At 38.4% G+C, this 15,255-nt stretch overlaps 1 protein-coding gene across 7 annotated transcripts in view; it reads right to left on the bottom strand.

Annotated features, from left to right (window-relative positions):
* RASGRP1 (RAS guanyl releasing protein 1) overlaps window positions 1-15,255 on the bottom strand; it is a 1,027,205-nt gene that overhangs the window by 474,008 nt on the left and 537,942 nt on the right. The gene's annotated exons all lie outside the window — the stretch shown is intronic.

The raw sequence follows: 15,255 nt of genomic DNA on the forward strand, positions 1-15,255 counted from the left end.
AGCCATGGCCGCTGAGCCTGCGCATCTGGAGCCTGTGCTCTGCAACGGGAGAGGCCACAACAGTGAGAGGCCCGCGTACCGCAAAAAAAAAAAAAAAAAAAAAATTTTTGCCCTGAATATGACTCTATGCTGAATCCTGCGAATCCTCCCAGTGAATTATAGAACCTGAGGGTGGACCTGGGAACCCGTAACATGGTAGGAAAATAAATAACTTGATGAGTGCTAGTTGCAACTAAGGCCACAATTGTTCGACAGTGTTCCAAAAAAGTCTACAGGGAATCTGTTCTCTTCTCCTCTATACTCCCATAGCGTACTGCATAGGCTTTTGTTATGGCACTTAATACATTACAGTATAAGAACAGGTCCTCTCAGCAATCCCCACTCTCATCTCTACTCCAGGGCAAGGAGCTCCCTGAAGGCAGGGACTATTGCTGTTCTACTCATGTTTGTAATGGGAAATGTAAAGCCCAGCACTTAGTAGAGCACTGGGATTCTCTAAATAAATATATTGTATTCCATGGGGCTGGGAACTTTTGGGGCTGGGGAGGAGGTGACTATGGGGTGAGGGACTACTTAGTCGGAGGGCCAATTTTGAAGCTTTGTTGTTGATGGGGAGACCAAAAGAGATAGCCCTGATAGACTCCAGCCTCTTCTCCACACTGTTTCACTGAATGGGTAACGGGACATCCTGTGTGTTCTTTCTTGTGTTCCCAATGTCTACAGTACCATAGATGCATAAAGGACCTCCAGTGTGCTCACTCTGAATTACCTCCCCAGATGCCTGGCCAATTGTCCCTATTCCCATCTCACACAAGGCAGCAGAATGGACGGGTTGAGGCAGAGACATTGCTAATTAAAAGGCATTGTAGACAGGGTTCCTTCACTAGGAGATGACTTCAGAGATCAATAAGGAAGACAGAGTCCCTAGTTCTGTGACACACCGGATTTTCCCCTTATTGGCTATTCTATCCCCATGCTTCATTAAAACTGGCATCAAAACTTTCCAATACTAGTGGGAAGCAGCCACATAGCACAGGGAGATGAGCTCGTGGCTTTGCGACCACGTAGAGGGGTGGGATAGGGAGGGTGGGAGGCAGACGCAAGAGGGAGGAGATATTGGGATATATGTATATGTATAGATCATTCACTTTGTTATAAAGCAGAAACACACCACTGTAAAGCAATTATACGCCAATAAAGATGTTAAAAAAAAAAAAGAGCTTTCCAATAACGTGGAATTGAAAGGTATGTCTTCCATTTTCATTCAATCAGTCGTACTTGACATTTTACTAGTAGACTGAAAGAATGCAAACCCAAACAGGACAGATGATTGGAACAACTTGGAATCATGCCTGACATTTTTTTTTCCTCTTAGCTCATGCACAGAAGTATTCACTTCCATTAAGTATAGTTAATAGCAAGGAATAGAGAGGTTAAGCACCCAGGGAGATAATTAATATAAAATGGTATAAAAATTACGGGTTACTCACTGAATTTTTTACTTCCTAATGATGAACAATCATTTCATTTTTTTAATTTTTTTGCTCTGCAGTGGATATAAAATAAGCACAAATTAATTTAGTGGGAGAAAGTTTTATGACCTTTACTATTTGGCCCAAGTTCACAACGATGTCTGAAAAGATTGCCAGTAAATTTCTGTTTAGACTAATCAGCAAAGGAATCACAACTTAAAGAAAAGTATAGCTGTGTATTTTCTTTATTGGATTCTTCTCTTGGGCATAAGCATAATATTGTCTATTAATCTATTAACATGTGTAATTAAACCTGCTGTCCATCAGATTAAAATGTGAAACAGCAACTTCTCTGTGGCTTACGTGGAGTACTGACCATATGACAGACTCTGCACTAAAAACCTGGGTATATGTCTTTCTCTGTCTGATTTATTTCGCTTAGCATAATACCCTCAAAGTCCAGTATGACTTTACTCATATGTGGAATACAAAAAATAAAAACAAAAAATAAATACACAAAAACAAAAAATAAATAAACAGCCAAACTGAATAAAAACACACACATAGATACAGAGAACAAAGTAGTGGTTATCAGAGCAGGAGGGTGAAATGGGTAAAGGATTAACTGTATGGCCACAGATGGAAACTAAATTTTTTGTGGTAAGCACCACTGCAGGGTATACAGAAGTAGAAATATAATGTTGCACACATGAAACTTACATAATGTTATAAATCAATGTTACCTCAATAGAAAAAATTAAAACTGAAAATACAGGGTACGCAGCGGTTAACAAAGCAGACTTGATCATTGCCCTTGTGCAGCTTACAGTCTTGTGGGAGAAAGAAAGTATGCATGTAACAATCAAATAAACATTTAATCACAAGTTACGATATCTTATAAAGGCAGAGGGTGCTAGGAGAGAGAACTTATATTGGGTGGTGAGAAAAGACCTCTCTAAAGGGAAGTACATTTAATCTGAGGCCTCAAGGATAAAACTGAGTCAGCTGGGAACAGCGTGTGTCTATTTGTAGGGAAAGACAAGATGGAGGGGGACAGTTAGGTGGAGTGAACAGTATGCAAGTAGGTCTTAGACAGAAAGACCTTGCTGAGATTAGGAACTGAAACAAAGTCAATATGGCTGGATCACAGTGAAGGAAAGGTGAGTGGTGTATGACGTCCACTAGGGTGCCTAGCACAGTTCCATGCGCACACTAGAGCTCAATACATTTTCACTGAAATTAAATAAAGCTTCTAAGTTTTTTTCAGGAGGTTAACGTGGACCCTAAATTTTTATTTCACCCCAAATAGCCATTCTAATGTTTCCAAGAATAGAAACTATTGTGGGGAGGGCACACGGTCCCCAGGGATAGCCAGAGACTAATGTGGAGATCGTAAATTTCATGTAGTGGAAATAAAATACTGCCAGTTAATTGGTCCACTGCATTAACCAACTTAGTTCAATGGAGTTTAACTGGGGCAGACGGTTTGGAGACAGTTGGTATGGCGGAGTCTGAGGATTTAGAAAAGAACTACAAAGATCGCAGCACTCTTTCTGCCATGGCCTCATCAATAACTGTGTCCCTCAGGTTAAATCCAAAGCAAATGCGGCTAGTAGGGTGGAAAAAACTATTTTTCACTGTTAGTATTAGGGTGGACCTAAGTCACTGACATTTTCCTGTCATATAAACTTTCAAGCAGGAAACATAAGTCCAACCTCATTTGCAGTGCTACCAAGGCACTCTGAACTCAGACTGCCTTTCAGCTATAGACAAACTGAAGAATGACTAGACTATAGAGGAAACAAGTAGCACAGAGCATACTACCACAACTCGTTTCAGATGAAATTGATAATGACGCAGAGGGAAATAAGCCAACTACTGAACTTATTTTAACTCTCTGAGATTGGAGGTACTCCAGTCAAGTATATACAACCAACAAAAATAAATACATAAAAATCTTTAAAAACCATTAACACAATCTTCGACCCTCTTGGGCATTATTTTATCATCTTGGAGACCCAGCTGAATGAGTTGAATCAATGTAAATTAGAAACATATGAATTAAAATCTCTCAAAATCACCACATGTGATTGAGGTTTTCACAAACTCACGGAAAGGTATCTGGAAATGTTTTCAGAACCCAAGAACCACCAGGTTGGCCCATCTCTAATAAGTGAAGTAATGAAGCCTGTGAACATTATGATATTCCTGTTTTAATGTTTAACAAAATAATTCCTGTCATCGCTGCTCACAATATATAAATTATTGGGGATAAGATTAACCACGCTGATTTGAAAATGGCGGAAGGAATTCTAACCTAGAATATTCTAAGTTTCCATGGGAGACGGTAAGTCAGAGTGTCATTCCTAACAGAGTTCTCCGGAAAACAGAATTGATTCTAGTTAGTTGAAGCAGAAAATAAATTTGTTAAGGAAATTAGGAAGCTCACCTGTTTCCTTAGACGACTAGCGTCAAACGGAGGTTCTGCAGCTAGAAAGAGAGCCCAGACCACACTCGCAGGGCTGCACTCCGAGGGTCGAGGTATTTTAGCCTCAAGAATCTCTGCCGCAAGCAGTTTCGTCGCACAACTAATTGGCCGTAAGGCAATTTTGCCGTAAAAGATAAACTGACTGACAGTTTGGTTTAACAGTTTGGTTAAATTTATCATGCAATATTAGAAGCTAGAGGGAAAAGAAGAATCAAACTCTTCCTATCTCCCCAAAAGACATAGTTATGTCATTCTTGATGAGTATAACTTTCTTGAAAATGGTGAACATTTTTTGCTATTGGATAGTGGAGAACAGGATGTAGACAGAATCTGCTTACATAATTTGGTGAAATATAAGGACCGAGCACGTGCTGGAACATTTAAATGTCTGGATATGTACTATCAGTTGTATGCATTATATATATTGATAAAAAATAGCAGCATTCCTCCTCTGTTCATTGAACTTTCAGGGAAATCTCAGAGTAACCATGAATCTACACACATGTTAAATGTATTCAAATATCAATATTTTTTGTGTTTTTATTTTTCACAATAAAATTTTATTAATTTTTCTTGCTTGATCATGTCTTATTAAATGTCCCTATTTTATTTGTTTTGTTTTTATCTTTTACTGCAAAATTAGCTGTGTGGTGAAACTGCTTTCAGAGAAACTGCTTGCAGCAAAGACGTTTAAGAGAAAATACCCCACAGGGCTCCAGGACATTTGCTTCTGCCATTCAGCCCAAAGTTCCAGACTGCAGTGATGATACTGCTGACTATGACAGAAGCGTTTTAATTCTTTGCACCAAAAGGCAGGCGCCTCTTCTGCCACACTCACTGAAAGATGGATTTTGCATACTCTTTACTTGGGTCAATTACGAATCAAAGACTTCCATGGATGTGTCTGATTGGTCGAACCCAAGCTACCTGCTGTGCCCCTCCTAAAAGGAAATCTAGTGGAGAGAGTTCTGGCTTCTACCTTGGAGAAGAGGGACACCAAGGGGGGAGTTACTGTAATCATAACAAGGGTGTTCTTAAGACTATGGGGGCCCACAACATAGTGGATGTCCTTTACAATTTAGATTGTGCAGTACCTCCTAGTTACCAATGACATTTCATAATCTTGTTTCACTGTGCAACTAATATTTATTATATATATACATATATAAGCTTCCTAATTTTCTTCATGGCTATTTTTCTTATTAATTATATTAAAGATTCATTTACTCAACATTTAGTAATCCAACAAATTGTCTACCCTAGCACACAAGTAAAAACCAGAAAACAAGCACCCCTAAAATTGGGGTGGGATGGGATTGAGCCTGCATGAAACATTATGCATTTGTTTTACATGAGTATACTGTAGGCATTCAACTCAGAGTCTATTGATCTTTTATTATTATTTTCTTGAGAATTTATTTTGTGTTTCTTTCCTCCATTTATAGGAAAGTTGCAAGACTCATTCAGTAAATACCCATATATCTTTCACCTAGATTCATCAATCTCTCTTGCTTTGAAGATTCCAAACCAGTTGTTTTTCAGAATGCTCCTCAATTTGAATTTATATGGTTATGTCCTTAAGACTAGATTTAGATTAATGCATTTTGTAGAAATGCTACATAGATGATGATGTACTCTCATTTAGAATTTAGAAATCTTAAAATAAGGCACATTAAATCCGTTTGTGCCTTTACTAAAGTTGAATCACTTGGTTAAGTTAGTAGACCCTAGTTTTTTTTTTTTTTTTAATAGGTATCTCTCTCTGTGTGTAATTAAAAAGTGATACTCTGGGACTGTGAAATCTTGCTTCCAGACAATCTTTAGCCAATGAAGTTAGCATCTGTTGATGATTCTTTCCTGAAGAATGATACAGAATGAAGATTTTCATTCTATCATATCTTCTACATTATTACTTGGCATTCTTCTGTAAAAGAGGGTTCTCCCTTCCTGTTCATCACATTCATTCACTCATTCATTTGTTCTTCCTTATAATAAGTGACATTAATTCATTTTGTTATTCAATGTGTTATATTAATGACAGTTTTCACTTTGATGCTCAAAATTATCCAATTTGGCCAGTAGGAATCACCTTCAAGCTGGTTTCTTTGTCATTTTGACACGGCCCCTTTAGATTTTGAGCATTCCCTTAATTTATGGCACAAGAAGAAATTTCTATAACACCTAAAGCTTCTCCTGAGCCAAGGCTAGAATCAGCATTTCTCCAAGATTTACTAGTTCCTTTTAGAGAAAAATGAAATGGTGTTTAAATGCCGGGATCTAGATGCTGCTATGCTCATTTCTTTGATTATTACTGCCTCTAGTTCCTTGCAGCTGACAAAGCTGGGAAACATTTATATCTATATCTGTATCTATATATCTTGATACCTTTAATTCAGTCCAACACTATAGGATTTTTCTTTTCCTCCTCTCATTCCATTATTTTGTGTTTTCTCCCTACCCCCCCCCCCACCCTTTCTATGCTTCAGCATAGACAAAATAAACTAGTTTCTCCACAGAGGCATATCACAGCTCAAGGTTGGGTGGAGAAACTATACCTCTGATGCCACTAGCTCTGCTGCATCATCCCCAGTTGGGTGATCATCTCAGGCTTGTGCCCTCAAAGCCAATCTTAACTCCTCCCCTACTCAGGGTCCTCCATCTGTGATCATTCTTGAGCTTTTCTTGATTTAGTAATTGCAGATGATTTTTCCTGATTCTGGTCCTTATTTCCTCCTGTCTGGACTATGTTAATAGATTTCCATCTTATATTCTTGTCCGCATGCCTTCCTCCTTCTAACACATAATTGCCATGTAATTCCATAGGCAAGTTGATTTCATTTAAGTCAGAAATAATCACTTACTTTTCTAAAAGACTTACATTCACACCAAGTTTAGTATTAAAAGTTGTTATTCTACTCTATTCCAACCCCAGCTCCTCTTAGTACATCCTGTGTTTCAGCTAAAATTAACATCTTTCTTCCCATGCACACTTTCCGTTTTTCTTGAGTTTATCTTCTTCTGTCTGGGTTGGCACAATTTAATTTTTAGAAGTATAATTTCCATGCTATTATCCCACTGCTCAGAAATCTTCCTTGACTTCTTATAGCTTAACAAAACCGTTTATCTGTTGAAGTCATATTCACTAAGGTTCACTTCAAATGCAATTCCCTCCCTCTCATTCCAACGAAGTCTTTACTGAAATCCAACTTGTAATTCATTGTGAACTTTACTGAATGTCCTTAGCACTTGTTTTGCATCAAATTTATATAGTACCATATTCTACTCACTTACAGCATATAGAATTAGGTTTTCCAAAATATAACTGTGGTTTAAAATTTTTAAGTTTATTTTTCTCTCATAAAAATTCAATGAGCAGTGCAGGGCTATATACGGCAGCTTATCTTCTCAGAGACCTCAGGAATTCATGCTCCTTCCTTGCATGACTCTCATCCTCATGTTATAAGATGGCAGCTATCGCTTCAGTCATTATCTATGAATTCTAGGCAGTAGGATGGAGGAAGATACAACAAAATAAGGGAAAAAGAATGCATTCGAGATATATTTTTAAATAAACTCTGTAGAGGTATTATATGCATACAAGAAAATAAAAGCATCCGAAGTTTACAGTTAGCTGAATTTTGACAAAACTCACCAGTAACACAATCAAGATCTAGAAATTTTCTGTCAACCAGAAAGTTCCCTTTTTCTCTTTTGTACTCAAGCACCTCGACTCTGGCTCATATTAACAGACTAAATTTAAAAAAACTAAGATCACCTCAATATACATTAAAAATTATTTGATAAAATTCAACACCCTTTTCAATAAAATTCTTATCAAATTAGGAAGAGAAGGGAACTTCCTTAACCTGATAAAGGGCATCTGTGAAAAACCTATAGCTAGCATCATACTTGAGCATGTGAGAAAATACTTTCCCCCTACAATCAGGAAAAAGGCAAGGATGTTCACTAACACCGCTTTTATTCAACAGTACAATAAACAAAGAAAAAAAGAAATGAAGGGCAAACAGATTGGAAAGTAAAAAATGGTCTTTATTTGCATACAACACGATCATTTATACAGAAATTCATTTGGAATTTATTTTTAAAAGGTTTTGGACCAATAAGTGAGTTTAGAAGTTAAGATAAAGGTCAATATACAGAAATAAACTATAGTTCTATAAACCATTATCAATCAGAAATTAAAATTATAAATTTTTTGTCATTATTTACTGAGAAAAATTTTATGTACTTTTTTCCACTCCTTTTTTGGGAAAAAAATATCATATATGTTAGATGTTTGAGGTTGTCCCACAGGTCACTGAGTCTCTTCAATTTTTCTTCTTTGTTTTCCTCTCTATGCTTCAATTTAGATAGTTTCTATTGCTGTGTCTTCATGTTCACCGATCTTTTCTTCTGAAGCATTAATCTGCTATTATTCTATTAAGCAAAATTTTATTTTAGAAGTATTTTTCATCTCTAGAAGTTCTTTATTATTGACTTATTTCTTTATTATGAACATGTTGTTCTTTAGGAACTATTGATCACATTTATAATAGCTGATTTTAAATTGTTCTCTTTTAATTTCATCAACAATGTCATTTCTCGTTCTGCTTATATTTTCTCCTATTTTGTGGCAACAACTTGCTGTTTTTCTTGCCTAGAAAGTTTTTATGAATATCATATTATAAATGTTACAATATTGAGTGTTCCCTATGTTTACTTCCTTTAAAGAGTGTTGAATTAATCTTGTTAGGCAAAGCTTGTATTTTAAAACTTGTTTTTAAGCTTTGTTGGGGTTGGTCTAGAGTAGTCTTTACTCCAAGGCTAATTTGGCCATATTACCAAGCCATGACCTTCTATGTTCTCTTGTTGAATTTCCCGAGGGTTTAATGAGATTTCTCTGCTCTAGATGGAAGGATTTTTGAATATCTCTCAACCTTGTTCAAGCTCTAGTTGTTGTTCAGCTTATAGGTCCTCAGTAGTTATTTTCCCAGCAATTGCTTTTTCTGGAGTTTCACTGTATACATGCATAATTAAAGGGACATTATGCAGGTTTCTCTGCTCAGATTACTCCTCTTCAGTACTCTGTCCCACGGATTCTGACTGCCTCAGCATCCCCAAAATCCAACTGTCTTTTCAGCTCAGCAAGCTCTCATGTGCTCTTCTTGGGATCTTCCCCCTGGGCCATCTTTTACAGGCAGAAAGAAAGGCTAATCATAGGCTTCCCCTTTTCTCAGTCATCACAGTCCTGCTCTGCCTGTTGTCTCAATGTCTGAAAGAGTTGTTTAATATATTTTATCTGTTTTTCTAATTGTTTATGGCAAGCAGACTGGTCCTGTACCAGTCAGAGGCAGAAACCAACTAAAGATGGGTTTTTAAGAAAGAGTTATTTCTCTTCTTTTTACCACTCATTGGCCAGAGCTCCTTATCTTCAAAGGAGACTGGAAACGTCGCGTTTCTTCTGGGTGGTCATATGGTCAGTGAAAAAATCGGGGAAGAGTGGATTTTGAGTAAGAGCGAGCATTATCTGCCATAATTGTATAGTTGTTAGGTCACTTACCAGTATAGTATCTCCCTGAGTGGAGGGTCAGAGCCTTCCTCATTTCAACAGCCTATGAAGAGCCTGGTGCTCATGCAGGGCTCAGGAAAAATAAAATTAAAAAGAACACAGTCCTGAACATTGAACTCATAATTATCCAAACCACTGAAGAGAAAATTAGGGATGAGAAAAGAAGACAATGTATGCTGGGAGGGGAGAGCCTTGGAGAAAAGGATGTAAATTGTCTTGGAGCTCCAAATGAATTAACCTATAGATTATTTTAAAACTCAGCTGAGGAGTTGGAGACTACAGAAGCCTTGTTGCTCCCCTTACCCCAAATGTCCTTTTCCTGTCACCCATATCACTTCTTTCAAAGTTCAGATCATAAGCCAGAAAGAGAAAGACAAATACCATATGATATCACTTATATGTGGAATCTAAAATTTGATACAAATGAACTTATTTACAAAGCAGAAATAGACTCACAGATATAGAAAACAAACTTATGATTACCAAAGGGGAAAAGGAGTGGGGGAAGGATAAATTAGGAATTTGGGATTAGCAGATACAAACTACTATATATAAAATAAATAAATAATGAGGTCCTACTGTATATAGCACAGGGAACTATATTCAATATCCCATAATAAACCATAATGGAAAAGAATATATCTATATCTGTGTGTGTATATATATATATATGTGTGTATCTATATATATCTGAACCACTTTGCTGTACACCAGAAAACTGACACAACATTGTAAATCAACTATACTTCAATTAAAAAAGAATCAACAGAAAACCAAAAACAAACAAACCAAAAAACATAAGCAAGCTACTAAATGAAGACTTTTCTGACTATCCAGCCTACGGCAAATAACTCTTTTATGGCGTAATTTGTGTCAAGTTCTTAAAGTATTTGATTATTCATATAGTTTATTTCTACCCTCAAGAAGGGGGAATCAATTTGAAGTGGCAAAATAAATAAAAAATTGTATTTTATTTCTGTTACTTTGTTGCTTTCCTCATAGTGCCTGCCACAGTGAGCACAGAATATGTTAAATAAGAACACTGTTCCTTGATCATGTGTCCAATATCTGGCTGGGAGTTGTCTGATGGTCTGTTAAGACTTCAAAAAGAACAAGCATGTGACATCACTTGTCTTCTGACTACTGGGGGTGATGGGGCTGCTTTCTTGGAGAGGCAGTCTTGGACTACTTTTTTCGAAGCAGGCAAACACACAATATCACTACAACCCTTCCTTCTTTTATTTTTTCCCTTAACCTATCACCAGAAAACATATAATATATTACAAGCATTTCTTTTCTTTTCTTTTCTTTTTTTTTTTTTTTTGTGGTACACGGGCCTCTCACTGTTGCGGCCTCTCCCGTTGTGGAGCACAGGCTCCAGACGCGCAGGCTCAGCGGCCATAGCTCACGGGCCCAGCCGCTCCGCGGCATGTGGGATCTTCCCGGACCAGGGCACGAACCCGTGTCCCCTGCATCGGCAGGCGGACTCTCAACCACTGCGCCACCTGGGAAGCCCGCATTTATTTTCTTTATTGACTATCTCTTTTTTCATTCAGATAAGTGCTGGAATTTTTGCTCTTTTTTTGCCACGCTATATTCCTAGTGCATAAACATTTGTGGAATGAAAGAATGGAAGAAGATAACGAAAGAAGTTAAGTGAGAGGATAACATGGAAGAAATGGAGATGAGATGTGAAAGTGTGGTGGGACACTGCCTACCCTCTAAGTGACAAAGAGGGTTATATCTGATGATGAGAGGATTTGGGTAGCTCTTTAAGGGTCATGTAAAAGAGATGGTGAAATATGAAGGGGTAGGTGAAAGAGTTTTTCTCTATCCTCTTTGAATAATTCAGCCAATTCATATTTTGAGTTTGTAGGAGAATCTTTTAATAGTCCACGTGGAAAACGAGCAAATCACAGAAAATTTTATGATGAAGTAAGACATGAACGGATTTGTAATTCAAAACTAACACAGGAAAACAGAAATGCATGCTGTAATTTTTATTTAGTTTCCAATCAATAAATATAGTTGTCTTTTACATATAAACTGAACTTTTAGTTGCCACGAGTCCTATAAAAACAATATTTTTAATGACTGGTTCCTGCCCCTGTTTTTTCCTGCCTCATGATTTGAAAATGGGTGTTTTATTTTCTTCTCCTTTTCACATTTAACCTGGAATCCCTTCTCCATTCCCTGGCCTCCATTTCAGCATCAAGGGGCTTATTATTGCAAAGTTAAAAAGCCATAAACAAGAGAAGTTCATAAAGCAACTGCAACAGAAGAGCAGCTATCATCTTACCATCATAACCACTCTGAATTGCTGGGTGGCACCAGAAAGCTCACTGGCACATTAGCATATGGCAGTGGGAACCTGGTAATTCGGATAGATTAAAAGTTGGTATGGAATTGCCATTAGGCTTTCATCCAGTCCTGGCATGTGTATGTGTGTGTGTGTGTGTGTGTGTGTGTGTTGTGTGTGTTGTGTGGTGTGCAAGGGCAGGAAAGGGGAAGGAAGTAAGAGAAGAGGAGAAGAGAGAAGCATGGTAAATCAATCCTAGGCTCTGCTAAGTTCATGTTTTAGTTATAAATGACCTGGAGGGGTCACGGCTCCACCTCTGTGACTTTTCTCTTTCTGTGGTTCTCAGTATTTTGTTGGCAGCTCCCTTTTCCTGAAACCCACCAAACTGATCGGTTGACTGGCTTTCCCCACTCTACTTCTTTATAAAAGGAGTATAAAAATCCCAGCGGAAAGAGTGGGATTCAAACTCCACTACGCATACAGCTTTCAAACATCCAAAGACAAGAAAAGAATGAGCAAAGGAGAAGTGGTGGTTGGAGTCAGGGGGAAAGAGGTGTCAAAGAGGTGGTAGACCTTTTCTTCATTGTGACTTTGATGTAGACGTGTGCCCTGCATGCTTTGGGTTTAATATGAGAATCTTAGCATGTAACAATATCCTTAGAGTGTGCGATTATCTAGGGCAAGATGTCAACCAATCTGACTACATTGAACTGCTCCTTGAAGAAGGCACGGGTTGACAGTGTCAGAAAACATGGTAACCAACTTTCTCTTGACAGAGTCCTCAGCTGTAGGCTCAGATTAGGTGTCTGAGCTTGTAGTCAGGCCTCAGGGCAACTGAACTCATTTACCCATCTGAATGTTGTCTGTGAAATCAAAAGCTGAAATTTATAGAGCTCCGTGAGCTGAAAATTATAGGGCACTGTGCCCCACAGGAGACTTAGTTTCATGTTTATTTTGGGATTTGCAATTTCAAATTTAGTGAAGAATAAAAGATTCTTTACAAGATCATAGTGATTTGTTCCTTGCACACTCTTGGTGACAAATTTCTCACGGTTGGCAAATCCATTAACCCTTTGTGACTTAGATACAGAAACCTATGAACCAGATGGAAGGGGTGTTAACAACAACATACACCCACCCAGCAACTCCCAACACAAAGAGGCAGGGATATTTCATCTTTGCAAGGAGTACATGAAGGTCCACAAGCAAAGAGCCCTAGACTGTGTAAACTCAATGGCTTTCCTCCTACCTGCCTCATGTCCCTGGGATAGGGTAGAGAAGGGACATTTTTTTTCTTGGTCGCTTCTGACCTCAGCTGTGGAAGCCTCTGATGTCTTTTCCTGGCCTACTTCCTCTTCCATCTGGGCCTATCACTGCATTTTTGCATGCCACTTCAATGACTCCGTCGTGCCTGCAATAACACTCAACCACTTCTCTCCATTACTTCCCTTGTATTTGAAAACAAGAAAGAGCTCAACCTTATCTGGGCTTGGGCAATACAAACATTTTAGCACGGCAAATGAATTATCTAAATGTGTTAGGAGATATTTTACTTCCTAGCTAAATGTTAAGGATTGTACCACATGGAAGTGAAATGTGCATGGCCAGCGAGGTTAGGAAAACAACCCCAGAGGACAGGGTGACAGAAGGGAGGGTGGTGGTGGTCACCATCCACAAGGCACTGGCTCTAGGTGATACCTGCTATGCTCTGCCATCAACATGGGGCTCCAGGAGAAAGGAGATCCTTTAGATAGCCTTAGCAACCATGCTCTCTGTCCTCAAGATCATTGAGGATAAGAGTTTATCTAACCCCGAGTCCTAATGATGAACCCATCAGACATATTCTAAACTGCAATGGGTTATACCATTTGCACTAACAAACCTGAGCCTTGGTGTCCATCCACACTGATAAAATAAGAAAGATTGTCTTTTCCTTTTTTCCTCTTCCCCTGCTTCTCCTCTGCTTCCTCTCAGGGCTATCCCTCTCACAATCTGCTCTATTCACTTCATGGGCTGCTGGAAGGATTGGGAGCAGGTAGTGATAATGAGAGTAACAGCAATTGCTGTCTTTCACTGTGTACATTTTGTGTGCTAGACACGAATATTTCCACTTCAATCTTCAAACATGCTTGGGATGAGAGCATGTTATCTTCACCTACCCATAAGGAAATCAAGAATGAGAAGAGTTAAGAAACTACCAAGAAAATAAAGTTAGCAGTGGTGGGCACCTCTAAAGGCCATGCCTTTACTAACTAAGCTACATTACATCTTTTCATTCGTAAAGCATTATATAGATGGTTGGTATTGGTTACAGTTCTTAAGCCCTTTGCAACCCTAACCCTGTAGTTGTAAATTTTCCTTGATGCCCTACGATATACCTGAGCCAGGATGTTTAGGAAAGACACCTGATAGGTTAGGTGACAGGCCATTCATAGATCCCCTTTGACAGGGACCTATGAATCTCTTCCTTTAGCTCCCCTGACTTCCAAATTTCCAGTGGGATTTAAAGAGAAAAGGAGGTGCTGAATAATACTTGTTAATTCTCCTGTTCACACTTTCTGGTGTCTCAATCTGTCTGATGGCAAGTATCTTGGCTCAAATAGTAATAAATAAATTTTATATATAGGACAGAGTTTACAAAGGTCTTTCATATCCACGTTTCAACTTCCATCCAACTTGCAAGATAATAATTATTATGCCAATGTTACAAATGAGAAAATTAATCTGCTCAAGGGGCAATAAGTTGTATCCCAAAAGTCTGTAAGTATTTTCCAATTATAAACATCTCCCATAATTAGGGTGGCTTATATGCCCCAGTTTGCCTGGTTGCACCAGCATAATTCTCTCTCAAAAGTGTCCTAGTTTGAGGGATAAGTTATACTATAAACCTATCCTAAAGCATAGAATTAAATCAGAATTTCACTTGCAACTAGCAAATTTTGATAACATGGTGAGTTATACCTTGGGCCATGAGGGATACAGTGTGCTTCTCTTGCATAAGAGTAATTCCTTGAGGAAGGTGGATATTTGGGGCACCAATAACTTTTTAAAAACTCTTTCCACCTGTAAGTGAAAGCTTCCCTAGGTCAACCACTCAATGTTTCTTTCTCAGCCTCAGCTGTGCCTTAGAATCACTTGGTGAGCCTTTTAAAATCAGGGCTGCCTCAGTTCCACCCAGGACCAGTTAATCCAGGACTTCAGGGGTGAAGCCTGGGAAATGGCATTTTCCAAAAATTCTCCAGACAGAGCTTTTGACAGCACAGCCAGAAGTGATGATTGGCGCATGTGAACAAACACAAGTACAATGGTGAAATATGTCAGACCCATGGGGAGGGCACCACAAGAGAGATCAGAGTCAGGAGGGGGATGCTGTCAAGGAGGGGAAAAGAAAGATATTGTTGGCTACCTTTTCTATATTATGAAACTT

Source organism: Tursiops truncatus, chromosome 2 (assembly GCF_011762595.2).
Source record: "Tursiops truncatus isolate mTurTru1 chromosome 2, mTurTru1.mat.Y, whole genome shotgun sequence".
NCBI lineage: Eukaryota > Metazoa > Chordata > Mammalia > Artiodactyla > Delphinidae > Tursiops > Tursiops truncatus.